We start from the raw sequence: 14,231 nt of genomic DNA on the forward strand, positions 1-14,231 counted from the left end.
AAAAATGACAAAAAGCTTTTGAAGGTCAGGGAACACAGCACAATCACTTTAGACGAGTGGGAAAATGAAATTCTTCTGGAGACCTTGTAGACCTGATGGTGCTATCAATTTTAAAATGGACACAGTGCTTGAGAAGGCGTATGTTTCATACTAAGTGACTATGTACTGAATTATAATAGCTTTGGGTCTCCACTTGAGAACTTAATGAATGAGTTACATGAAATGTTAATATCATTAATAGCAGAGGAATTATTTATTTATTACTGTCAGCACATAATACAAAGCAGAGCTTCGGAAATCCTTGGCAAGAAAAAAGAGAGATCTGAATCATGTTTCAGTGATTCTGTTGATCATAAGACAATCTAACAACCCTGATCTGAAAGGAAAAGGTATCTAATCATAGAATTAAACTTACAGCCAATCTCATCATCTCTGTACAATCCTACATAGCAGGAAATAGTATCTGAATTTTCTTAGCAAACTGGATAGACAAGAAGGGACTTGTATCTCATGATGTGATTTAAAAAACAAATGGATGTTTTCCTGATTCAACTAAGAGATGAAAACATTCATTTATACATTATCATGCAATAAATTCCTAAATAATTTGATGAGGTGGCATTCTCAGTGTTTGTGTATGATATGTTAAGAAGCCTTAAATTGAAAAAGGTAATAATCTCTGAGGCGTGTGCTGTGTGTGTGTGTGTGTGTGTGTGTCTGTGTGAATGTATAGCTAGATATGTCCTTTTCTATAGTGTATGTATGTGTTTGTATGTACATGTAAACATGTAATGCATTAGTCTGGTAGGGCTGCATTAACAAAATACCAGAGACTGGGTGGCTTAAATAACAGAAACTTATTTTCTCAGAGTCCTGGGGGCTGGAAGTTTAAGATCAAGGAGTCAGCAGGTTTCGTTTCTTCTGAGACCTCTCCTCTTGGCTAGCAGATGACCACCTTCTCACCGTGACCCCTCTGTGTCCTCAAATCCCTGGTGTCTCTCATTGTGTCCAAGTTTTCTTAAAAGGACACCTATCACACTGGATTAGGGCCCGGCCTACTCATCTCAATTTAACTTAATCACATCTTACAGGTCATACCACTAAATATTAGTACATTCTGAGGGACCAGGGCTTAGGGCTTCAACATAAAATCTGGGGGGACTTAATTCAGCCCATAACACATCATATATTGAGAAATGCAGAGTTGGGGGAAACCTCTATTTCTATCACCAGTGTTTGTATTTTTCCTGAACTCTGCCTCTGTGTGGGTACCATCCCTCATGCTGCTCAAGGGAGATGTCAGTGGAAGAAAGAGTAAATGCATTTTCTTTCTAAAATTAAATGGCTACCACCAGTGCACAAGAAAAGCTGTGTGATCAGCAGTAGAGGAAAGCTGTGATTTCAAAGAATGTTGGAATTCTTTCCAATTAAAAAGTTGCAGGCGCTCTGGGGAGGGGGTGGGAGGGTCTCAGAGACCTCAGGTGGGAGGTGGGAGCCCACAGACATCATGGACTGATCGATGGAAAGAGCACTGCCCTGGGGCCAAAGACTGCAGTCCACTTGGTGATGGTTCAGGACGTGTTCCTGTGACTCAGCAGTTTCCTTCTCAGAATCTATAATCTGCAGTGGCCAGGCTCAGTAGGTCTTCTGTCCTTCAAATCTCCACCTCAGCACATTCCTTCACAAGCACAAAAGCTTGTCATCAGCCAGAAACCAGAAGAGAACTTGAAGCAGGCAACCAGTGACCCGCCCTCTCCTTCCCCTCCTCCCTTTCCTTCCACCCCCAAACCCCCTCCCCGCACCCCCCCCACCCCGTCCTCTCGTCTCCTCCCCCACTCCTCCCCAGCCCCTCCCCCATCCCTCTTAGCCCTCCTCCCCAAACCTTGTCAGTCCTGTCCCCAGATCTCTAGGTAATACCCACATACATTCAAAAAAAGTAGTTGTGAAATAATTGACCACCTAAATATGGCTAATTAGTAAGTGGAGATTAAGAACATAAATATAATCTGAAAAGAAAATGTTACCTTGAGATGGGGGCAGAAATTCTAATAAGCATATGGATTTAGCTTTCAAACAAGTAACATTTCCTTTTTTGATGGCTCCTTTGAAAGAAACTAGAGTATCATATAGAAATATTAATAATCTTCCATCCACCCAAAAAAATCACATTTACATTTCTTAATGATTCTAAAAACAGTGCTGGCCATAGATTTATTTAGCTGTGAAACAGTTATGGGGTTCTAGAGTTGACAAATCCCGAGCAATTCTAGATTCAGTTCAGTTCAATTCAGTCACTCAGTTGTGTCCGACTCTTTGCGACCCCATGAATTGCAGCATGCCCGGCCTCCCTGTCCATCACCAACTCCCAGAGTTCACTCAGACTCACGTCCATCAAGTCAGTGATGCCATCCAGCCATCTCATCCTCTGTCGTCCCCTTCTCCTCCTGCCCCCAATCCCTCCCAGCATCAGAGTCTTTTCCAATGAGTCAACTCTTCGCATGAGGTGGCCAAAGTACTGGAGTTTCAGCTTTAGCATCATTCCTTCCAAAGAAATCCCAGGACTGATCTCCTTTAGGATGGACTGGTTGGATCTCCTTGCAGTCCAAGGGACTCTCAAGAGTCTTCTCCAACACCACAGTTCAAAAGCATCAATTCTTCAGGAATTAGGGATCCTAAAACCCTGCTCTTCCATGAGAGACCTGGGTGTGGGAGGGATGAGGAACAGGTGGAGCTCTGAGTTGCCCTCCTGCCTTTGTTTTCAGCAGAGCAGTTCCACTCTTACCTATGTGCTTTGGAACACTAAAGAAAACCTCTGACTGGGTAGTCAGTTCTGATTTGTACAGTCAGGAAACTAAGGCTCAGACAGGTTAAGTGATCTGCCCAAGGTCACACAGTTAAGTTTTCTGATTACCAGATCAGTCTTCTTCTAACCATGCCAATTACTCAAATACTATTTGACAAATTGTTGTGCCATCCATACAAATAGGATTTCACTTGGTTTTGCTTGGCAGATAAAAGTGAAGGTTGAAATTATGGCCATTTGGGATATTGACAGAAAGCCAGGATAGGATTAGGTCTCCTGATTTGTCATCCCTATTGCTTTATTTTTCAATGAATATTATCTTATGTGCTTTTCTTAGTTCTATATTATCCACAAATAAAATGTTGTGTCTTCTTCATTGGAGATATTTTTAAAGTACGTTTAGACTGAGCTCAGATTTAGAGAACTTCTCAGATAGCAGTGATTTCTGTACTTCACCACATCTATTTAGTTTGACATTTTTTGAGACTTGTATTTCTTTATTCTCTAGGTCTAAAACTGGTATCTTTGCATGCAAATGAGGTACAATGAAACGTACATAATGAATCAAATATGCTTGAGAAAATGTATTTCTGGAAAAATAGCACCACTTATGACCCCGGGAAGTAGCTACATATTTTATAGTGTTTGTTTTAATTAAATATTTCAAGAGAGATGATCTTTACCTTTAGTTCTGTTATCCTGCCACGCTGCCCCACTTCCTTTCCTGTTTGAATGCTTCCTTTTATTGGGTTGTAAGTGGAAAACGGGGCTTCCCTGGTGGCTCGTTGATTCAAAGAATCTGCCTGCAGTGCAGGAGTTGCAGGTTCGAGCCCTGGGTAGAGAAGATCCTCTGGAGGAGGGCATGGCAACTCACTCCAGTATTCTTGCCTGGAAATCCCATGAACAGAGGAGCCTGACAAGCTACTGTCCATAGAGTCGCACAGAGTCCGACACGACTGAAGCATCTGAGCATGTGCACATGTGAGGGGGAAACAGGCCAGGGAAACCCGGACAAGATTTACGTGTCCTAAAGAGGAAGTCTCCTAAGCCTCACCTTCTATTAATAACACTGAATTCAGAATGTCTACCTTAGGCAACTTGAAAACCCCTCCCACTATAATAGTGAAGAAAGCTTTATTGAAAACAATCATTCATTTAGCAAATATTTGTGAGACCTACTTTTTGCTAGGCATTAAGCCCCATGACTGGAAATCCCGTTTGATTTATCAGTAACCATCCAAAATTAAAATATCTCAAGCAATGAAAATAAAATTGACATTGTAAAAAGGGAGTAGGAACAGACACAACAAGATTGGCAAAACAATGATCATGGTAGAAGATCAGTGATGAGTTCATGGAGCCTCATTGTATAATGAAAATGAATCATTCATTGACTCATGATGCATCCAACTTTGTGTGTGTTTGGAAACTTCCTAAATAAAAAAAAAAAATTAGACACATACTTAGTTGGTGAAGTCAGGGTGGGTCCAAGCCCAGAAGACAATACCAGCAATGAAACTTGAAAGAGTCAGATCAGAATAATTTTAAAAAGAGGTAAAAGGCAAACACAAATTAGAGCCCAAACAGACATTAAAGGACCTTTGCTAGGGTTTTCCAGCTCCCATAGTGAGATAAAGCTGCAGGGTTGAAGCAGAACCGGGCTAAAGTTCTGACTTTCTGTCATTTCTAGTGCTCAGTGCATATTTATGAATAAGATAACTGCTCCATAGTTTATACTCCATTCTCTTCAAAGTTGTTTTTTTTTTTTTTTTAAATGTTATTTATCTATTTTTGGCTGCCCTGGGTCTTCATTGCTGTGCAGACTTTCTCCAGTTGTGGCAAGGCGGGGCTCCTCTTTATTGCAGCGCATGGGCTTCTCACTGCAGTGTCTTCTCTGGCTGTGGAGCATGGGTTCTAGGTGAGCAGGCTCAGTAGTTCTGGCACATGGGCCTAGTTGCCCCGTGGCATGTGGGATCTTCCTGTACCAGGGATCAAACCCATGTCGCCTGCATTGGCAGGCAGATTCTTAACCACTGGACCACCAGGGAAGTCCCTCTTCAAAGCATTTGATACTTCTTTTCTTCCCGGGATTTTTGTTTTTATCTCCTAAAAATTGCTCACCATTTGAACCCAATTAATTAGATCAATGTGACACATACTAGATATTTAAAAATAATTGGTGAACAAATGTTTTCAGCGACACTATTTAGAGATTCTTGTTCTCATTTTTTCTGGAAAGCAGCCCAAATGATGACCCCATTATCTTCTGTATGTGTGATTCTAGAAACAGGTTTGCAGGGACTCATAGATCATATGCCATGGTAATTATTAGACTAGAGCATTCTTTACATCTAACCTCCAAACTAATTTTTTTCATATCATTTCTTTTTCCTTTCTGGTTCCTGGACTGCTGAATCACAGTGTCCACATGTTTGATTTTTGACAGCAAGCCAGAGGTTTCCTCTGTGCAAATTTAGCAACACAAATCCCTTTACACTAGGTTTGTGAGCATGTCCAATTGCTGACATCATTATATGATGAGTTTATGATTACTGGGCAGAGAGGCTCATAGGATGTTCTAACCTGGAGCTTGAATTAAATGCATTTTTATGTTTTGTTTTGTTTTTAGGAGACTCTTACCAGTCAGTCTGTAAGATTTATGCAACACTGACAATGCAGAGCCCTATTCAACGCTCTGAGTTCATACAGAGAATTAAGAGAAACAGTCCTTGTCTACGTAGCACATGGTTTGCAATTTTAAGCCTGTCTAGTGTGAGTCAAAATTATGCCCTCTCCTTGGTGCTGCTTTCTTCTGTTAATTCAAACTGTGATTAAAATAGGTTGATAACTGGTTTATAGCCTCCTTTATAGAATTTTCACTGTAGCTCAAGGGCTAGAAATAGCAATTTAATTAGAGACTTACAGTCATGCATTTCACAGTGATAAATGTCTTGTGAATATTTAGACTATTAGTGAAGGTGAAATATTTTTGGCTTTCCTTTAACTTATTTAATATTCTCCTTTTCTGGAATCTATTTCCCAAGCAGATGTCACACTCTTATTCCAGATGAAAATAGCATTCATGATGCCTTATTTTAAGTCTAGTTCTAACAACCCTCCCCCCACCTAGCCCCAAACCTAGTAGGTCATAAAAGTTCACTGCTACATTTCTTCCCTAGAAATCATTAACAATAGAAAACTTCAAAAGACAAACATTCTTTTTGCTCCTTACTTAAAGGTTTCATTGATAAAATTACTATTATATATACATACACACATATGTATGGCTTCCCCAGTGGCTCAGCTGATAAAGTATCCGCCTGCAATGCAGGAGACCTGGGTTCAATCCCTGGGTTGGGAGAAGATCCCCTGGAGGGCATGGCAACCCGCTCCAGTATACATGCCTGCTGAATCGCCATGGACAGAGGAGCCTAGCGGGCTACAGTCCATGGGGTCACAAAGAGTTGGACACAGCTGAGCGACTAAGCACTGCACAGCACACACTTATGTATGCGTGTACGTGTATATATACACACATCTGGTATGAATTTTACTTGAGAAAAACATATTTAAAAATTCACCCATTATGCAATTATTTGGTTTTAATGTATTTTTTACATAAATTTATGTTGTTCTATGGAGTAGTTTTAGCATAATATTCCAGCTGTTTAATTAAAAGAATTTGTGACCGGGGGTAATATTTCAGCAAGAACTAATACCGACCGCAGCCACTCTCTGAGTAGGCCTTCCAGCAGGGGAGTAGACAATGACTGACAAATTTAGTACCTAGGGCTGTGCCTGTGGCTTTGGCTCCACCAGAAACTGCAGCAACCTCGGGTCTTCTGAGTTCACCTCCCCCCTACACACACACACACATATGCAGTGCCCAGAGTCCCCACGTGATGCCCACACGTGCTTCTACATAGCATGCATGTTAAGTCGCTTCAGTCGTGTCTGACTCTTTGCAGCCCTATGGGCTGTAGCCACCAGACTCCTCTGTCCACGGGATTCTCCAGGCAAGAATACTGGAGGGGGTTGCCATGCCCTCCTCCAGGGGATCTTCCTGACCCAAGGATCAAACCCACATCTCTTACATCTCCTGAATTGATAAGCAGGTTCTTTCACTAGCGCCACCTGGGAAGCCCTATGCATAGGCTTCCCTGCAACTAGTCCTCTCTGCTTTCTTCCTATCTGTCTGCTGCTGGGCCCCTAATGCCCTGAAGGAGTGTCTGAGCTGTTCTCAGGCCCAGGAAGGCAGCCCAGCCTGGGCTGAGGCCACGGGTGCTTCCTGCTGGGCAGTCTGTGCCTGTCCTCCCAGCAGCAGAAGGGCCTGTTTGCTCCTTGGTCCAGACGCAGGCCTGTCCTACCCATTCAACTACTTGCTGCCCAAACCAAGTTTAGCCATCATCTTAAAACACTCTTCATCTCCCACCCCCTTCCTCATGCAAAAAAAAAGCAAAAAGAAAAAACAGGACTACATTCCATAATGCAGAGGCTTTAAAACTCACATTGTCTACCAAGTTTTTGTAAAACAAATATTTAGGGAATGGGAGGGAGGCTCAAGAGGGATGGGATATAGCCATACATATGGCTGATTCACATTGTTGTACAGCAGAATCTAACAAAACGTTGTAAAGCATTTATGTTGTTGTTTAGGCGCTAAATTGTATCCGACTCTTTTGCAACTCCAGTGACTGTAGCCTGCTGGGCTCCTCTGTCCATGGGATTTCCCAGGCAAGAACACTGGGATGGGTTGCATTTCCTTCTCCAGGGAATCTTCCTGACCTAGGAATTAAACCCAAGTCACCTGCACTGAAAGGCAGATTCTTTACCACTGAGACTACCAGGGCAGCCCAAAGCAATTATACACGTTTTATTTATTTATTTTTTACACGTTTTAAAAACTTTAAAAAAAAATTTCCATTTACTTTTTACCTGTTTTATTGTATTTTAGCTCCATCAACTTGAGGTTGATGCATGAGTCCTAGGAGCGCTAAACCTACAGTTTTTGGTATCAAATTTCAACTAGACAGTCCACTGTTTTCCTTTATTTGAAATTTAAATTGAGAACATAGTCTTGGAAATGCATCCTTACTTTCATTGCCGTAAACTCACTTGTGTCTGTGTGCTGTGCATGAGAGTTCTTATTTACCCTCTGGGTCCTTCTAGGGTGACTGACTCAAACATAAGAGTGTGGGCCTTGCTGGCATGTCACAGAGGATATGATTCTGCCCAGCCCAGCATTGTCCTACAGACTAGCCCTTCAGCTCAGCCCCAAATCCACACTAACCAACCAGTCTGCAACTATGAGGAATGGGAAATATTTTACTGCATACATGGACAATTCAAATGAGGTTGACCCTAAAGGAAATCAACCCTGAATACTCAGTGGAAGGACTGATGCTGAAGCTGTAGCTCCAGAACTTTGGCCACCTGATGCAAAGAGCCAACTCATTGGAAAAGACTCTGATGCTGGGAAAGATTGAAGGCAAATGGATGCAATGGTTGGATAGTGTCACTGACTCAATAGACATGAGTTGGAACAAATTCAAGGAGCTAGTCAAGGAGACAGGGAAGCCTGGTGTGCTGTAGTCCATGGGGTCGCAAGAGCTGGACATGACTGAGAGACTAAACAACAACAACAAATCTTTCTGTTTTCACCTTTCCCAAATATCCTGACAAGCTTTCAAGGACTGCTGCTAAGTCACTTCAGTCATGTCCGACTCTGTGCGACCCCATAGACGGCAGCCCACCAGGCTCCCCCATCCCTGGGATTCTCCAGGCAAGAACACTGGAGTGGGTTGCCATTTCCTTTTCCAATGCATGAAAGTGAAAAGTGAAAATGAAGTCGCTCAGTCGTGTCCGACTCTGTGTGACCCCATAGACAGCAGCCCACCAGGCTCCTCCGTCCATGGGATTTTCCAGGCAAGAGTACTGGAGTGGGGTGCCATTGCCTTCTCCGTTTCAAGGACTACTTGGCAACTTAATCAAAAAACTGACTGCCTTAAATATCTTTTTAATTCCAAATTTCCTTGAGGAAAACTGTCATTAAGTTTTTCAAAATAAAAATTACATTTACTTTAGAAAAGAAATATTTACCCAATCATGTGAGTGATGTATTTGCCTTTGAAACCCTAGATATAAACAGTTCAGAAATTTAACATGCTGTTTCCTTAAAGGTTGAGCTCAGCCAGTCATGAGAAATTTTCTTCTCTTGATGAATCTGGATGTTTTTCACTGTGGAAAACCCAGCTCCCTCCAGATCCCGTTTATGAGAAAGTCGCTGGCCTGGACATGTTCAGGTCCCTTGAGACAACATTTCACAGAAGTGAAAAGACTTTTTCAAGGAAAAAAAATCTGTGTGTCTAGATGTGTTACATTTGTTTTCATATTGTTTCAACTTCAGTGTGAAATGCCTGGGTAGAAATTTTTGTTTCATGGGTAACTTTTGGATTTATGGATAAAATGAGTCTCTTAAGAAATAAATTTCACAGACTTTTAAATGTAACTTTCACTAGTTTTAAAGCAAAGATCTTTTGGAGATATTTTAGTAAAGCCCTGAAATCTCATGGGAAAGAGACAATGTTGTGTAAATTGCCATTGATAAATTCACTATAAAATATGTAAGTGCTGTGGAAATATATGTAGCTACTTACTATATAGTAAGTATATTGTCACTTATAGCTACTGACAAATCTTATGAGGTGTGTTTTGTAATTTTGTTAAGTCCAAATGATAGGCAGCTTGCCACACACAGAAGCAATGTCCCTTGTCAAGGCTCTGCCGTTATAGATCTTCTTCCCTCAGTATTAATTCTTGCCCAGGGGCTTCTCAGTGTCTCACAGAAACGAACCTTTGTCCAGCTGTCAGGCATACCTGAATCTTCATCTGAATACTACTCTTGTCCAAATAGAGACCCTATGCCATATATTTTTGCCTTTTCATGCTATTCATGCAAAGATGGGCACAATACAGGACAGAAATGGTATGGACCTAACAGAAGCAGAAGATATTAAGAAGAGGTGGCAACAATACACAGAAGAGCTATACAAAAGAAATCTTCATGACCCAGATAACCACGATGGTATGATCACTCACCTAGAGCCAGACATCCTGGAATGCGAAGTCAAGTGGGCCTTAAGAAGCATCACTACAAACAAAGCTAGTGGAGGTGATGGAATATCAGTTGAGCTGTTTCAAATCCTAATAGATGATGCTGTGAAAGTCCTGCACTCAATATGCCAGCAAATTTGGAAAACACAGCAGGAGCCACAGGACTGGAAAAGGTCAGTTTTCATTCCAATCCCAAAGAAGGGCAATGCCAAAGAATGCTCAAACTACCGCACAATTGCCCTTATCTCACACACTATTAAAGTAATGCTCAAAATTCTCCACCAGGCTTCAACAGCATATGAACCATAAACTTCAAGATGTTCAAGCTGGATTTAGAAAAGGCAGAGGAACCAGAGATCAAATTGCTAATATCTATTGGGTCATCGAAAAAAAGCAAGAGAGTTCCAGAAAAACATTTATTTCTGTTTTATTGACTATGCCAAAGACTTTGTGCGGATCACAACAAACTCTGGAAAATTCTTCAAGAGATGAGAATACCAGACCACCTGACCTGCCTCCAGAGAAATCTGTATGCAGGTCAAGAAGCAATAGTTGGAACGGAACGTGAAACAACAAACTGGTTCCAAATCGGGAAAGGAGTACATCAAGGCTTTATATTGTCAATCTGCTTATTTAACTTATATGCAGAGTACATCATGTGAAATGCCCGGCTGGATGAAGCAAAAGCTGGAATCAAGATTGCCAGGAGAAATATCAATAACCTCAGATATGCAGATGAGCACCACCTTTATTGCAGAAAGTGAAGAACTAAAGAGCCTCTTGATGAATGTGAAAGAGGAGAGTGAAAAAGTTGGCTTCAAACTCAACATTCAGAAAACTAAGATCATGGCATCCAGTCCCATCACTTCATGGCAAATAGATGGGGAAACAATGGAAACAGTGAGAGACTTTATTTTGGGAGGCTCCAAAATCACTGCAAATGGTGACTGCAGCCATGAAATTAAAAGATGCTTGCTCCTTGGAAGAAAACCTATGATCAACCTAGACAGCATATTAAAAAGCAGAGACATTACTTTGCCAACAAAGGTCTGTTTAGTCAAAGCTGTGGTTTTTCCAGTAGTCGTGTATGGATGTGAGAGTTAGACTATAAAGAAAGCTGAACGATAAAGAACTGATACTTTTGAACTGTGGTGTTGAGAAGACTCTTGAGAGTCCCTTGGACAGCAAGGAGATCCAACCAATCCATCCTAAAGAAAATCAGTCCTGAATATTCGTTGGAAGGACTGATGATGAAGCTGAAACTCCAGTACTTTGGCTACCTGATGCAAAGAACTGACTCATTGGAAAAGACCCTGATGCTGGGAAAGATTAAAAGTGGGAAGAGAAGGGGACACCAGAGGATGAGATGGTTGGATGGCATCACCAGCTCAATGGACATGAGTCTGAATAAGCTCCAGGAGCTGGTGATGGACAGGGAAGCAAGGCATGCTGCAGTCCATGGGGTCGCAAAGAGTCAGACAGGACTGAGTGACTGAACTGAACTGAACATCATATATTATACAGAGCATCCTGTCACCCTAAGCAGTTGAAATATTCACCAGGTGATTGTATGGAAGATCTGAGCTATTAAAGAGCATCAGTAATAATATATTGCTGGCTTTGCCGTTTCCCTGTAAAAAATTAACTGTATAGCCTTCTTCTTGGTTGTCTGTGTCCAGAGAGGTAGAAAGTGGTCTTGACCCTCTTTGGAAGAATGTTTGTGGCATTAGCCATTTATGATCATAATGAAGCACTTTGTATTCCCCTCATCTTAAATACCATTTCTCAGGTGGCTCAATGGTAAAGAATCCACCTGTTAAGGCAGGAGACTCGAGTTCCATCCCTGGGTCAGGAAGATTCCCTGGAGGAGGAAATGGAAACTCACTCCAGTATTCTTACCTGGGAAATCCCATGGACAGAGGAGCCTGGCAAAGATAGAGTCCATAGGGTCACAAAAAAGTTGGTCACAACTTAGAGACTGAGCATGCATGCATCTTAAATACCAAGGTTTTGAGCTTCTTCCTAGGCAAATGTGATTTGTTATTTACTTTGTGTGACTAACATAGCTCTAATTCACTTCCTGTTGTGCTAAACATATGTGTTATCTCTTAATGATTACATTCAAATTCTTTGGAAGAGTATCTTTTCCCTTTTGAAGATGTGCATTGAGTTTTTGCCATTTAAAAATGACCTGTCCCAGTGGACAGCGTCCTTGTCTTAGAATGCTTGGTTTGGTCATCCATTTCAGTAGCCTTGTCTCCAGATCCCACCACTCAATGTGGCTATTATGTCTTTAGTTATTTTTAAGCAGAGCTTAAATAAGAGCCTTATGTTCTGAGGACTTTGTTTCTTATTCCCATCGAGGTTCATAATCTGTCAAGAGTAAGACACAGGTTTGTCCTTCAGCTTCAATGTGAAGGGCTTTGGGTTTTTACTCATCTCCCACATGCTTATGTGTGTGGGGGACAGGAGCAGGGGGGTAAGTTTTTAAAATTTTGTTTCTAGTGGTAAGAAAACATTTTAATAACATTGTTTGATTTTTTAGGGCTGTTGTTATGAATACCACAAACTGGGGAGCTTGTAATGACCAAAATGTGTTCTCTCACAGTTCTGGAGGTTAGACATGCAGAATGGAAGTGTTGACAGAGCCACGTCCACTCTGAAACTTCAAGGGGAAGATCTCTTGCTGCCTTTCCAAGCTTTGATTTCTATCCTACATGCTTCAGACAAGTCTCACTCACACTGCTCTTCTTCCCATCCATACAAAGGTATAGGAACAGTGGATTCTGTCGATGAGTTGTAATTCCTACAGAGAGATGTGCCATCTAGATTTAAAGCAGAGCTTCTATTTTCCTAATAGCTGTAATAACAAAATAATGGTGAAATGGCTTGTGTGAGCTCTTTCCAAGCATATTATCACTAACCCTGGAAGGCAAAATGCCTCCTTTCCAGGCGGTTCCCCAGATCGCTCCTGGAAGTAGTTGAGACCCATGAAGAGGTGAATCACCCCCTTTCCTCCAGCCCTTGTATCACCTGCTGCCTTAGCCATTACTTTGCTGAGAAGTCTTCTAAGAGTTCCTTTTCTGTTTGCAAAAGGAATAGGATAGCTACATAAAAACGATTTCTTTCCTAGCCTCAAATTCTAGTGTTAGCCACTAGATTAAATGCTACTTTCAGACCATGCACCACTTATTTATTATTTACATGCAAAAAAAAAAAAAATTTAAATTTGGTTGACCTTCAGGATCAGAAAGACAGTGGGGAGCAGTACAGAGTTTAGTGTTCTGTAACAAACAAGGGAAAAAGATATAGAGATACCGATTTTGAGGGAAATGTTAATTATCTAAAGCTTAATTACAGATAACATCATGAGGAGAATACATAAAAGGCTTGAAATGCAGCCAAGGCATTTCCCTAAGAACATTAAAAAATGATTGTTGTTTACAATTCACAAATCGCACAGACATAAAGCTGAGATGGGAAAAAGAGTTGGGCTTGAAGTAAGAAGCCAACCTGCTCTTTTAAAACCAGTTCAGAGGAGTAGTGATAGTATTGCAGTTAGCTCATGTCTCAAAAGCAAATGAGATTCTGTTCATGTTTCTCCTTTAAAATAAAAATTAGCAGATCAGTGCCAAACACATTGAAGTAAAATCCTAGGAGACGACATAGCCCAAATAAAAATAAATAATTTATGAGGTCTCAAAATGGGAACTACAAATAAAATAGAATCACAGACATTTATCTCCATGTAAGTACAATAGAAATAAAGGAAGTGAGATTTTTTACATTCCTGTCACTTCATTGCTGAATCCAATGTTATAAAAATCTACCTTTTCACTCATATGTAATTTTCATTCAATGCAGCAAAGAATGACTTAAATTTATCGAGTCTCCTCTTTAGAGATGCTTGTTTGTCTTTTTTGTGCAGTTGGTATCTATTAATATCCAGTTACCTCTAAAGGTATGTTTCAGGATAATGGAATGTAGTATTTTGGAAGAAGTTTGCATTTAGGGGCTATAAGAAATGAGTACCTGGCAGTCCCTATTTTCCTAAAGCCAATGAGACCCAATGTTCTTGAAAAGGATGCAGTCTGGGGTTCTAGGACCTTGGGTATGGCAGCCAGAGCTCCTGCTTCTACCGGGCTGAGTCTTGATAGTATTGAGTTAGCTGCTAGAGGAGAGGCATTGGGGGTGCTTCCACATATAGCAGAATTGCAGCTCAGGTCTCAATACTTGGTACCTTTTTCAGAGCAATGGGAATGTAGTAAATTTTTGTATGTCTGTTGTTGTTAAGTTGCTAAGTGTCAGACACTTT

At 41.1% G+C, this 14,231-nt stretch overlaps 1 long non-coding RNA gene across 1 annotated transcript in view; it reads right to left on the reverse strand.

Moving 5' to 3' along the window:
- Positions 1-238: 238 nt before the first annotated feature.
- LOC129620126 (uncharacterized) overlaps positions 239-14,231 on the reverse strand; it is a 30,353-nt gene continuing 16,360 nt past the window's right edge. The window contains exon 2 of the long non-coding RNA XR_008698397.1: positions 239-1,695. This is a non-coding gene — a long non-coding RNA (uncharacterized LOC129620126). The remainder of the gene's footprint in view (positions 1,696-14,231) is intronic.

The sequence above is a fragment of the Bubalus kerabau genome, chromosome 9 (genome assembly GCF_029407905.1).
Source record: "Bubalus kerabau isolate K-KA32 ecotype Philippines breed swamp buffalo chromosome 9, PCC_UOA_SB_1v2, whole genome shotgun sequence".
Classification (NCBI taxonomy): Eukaryota; Metazoa; Chordata; class Mammalia; order Artiodactyla; family Bovidae; genus Bubalus; species Bubalus kerabau.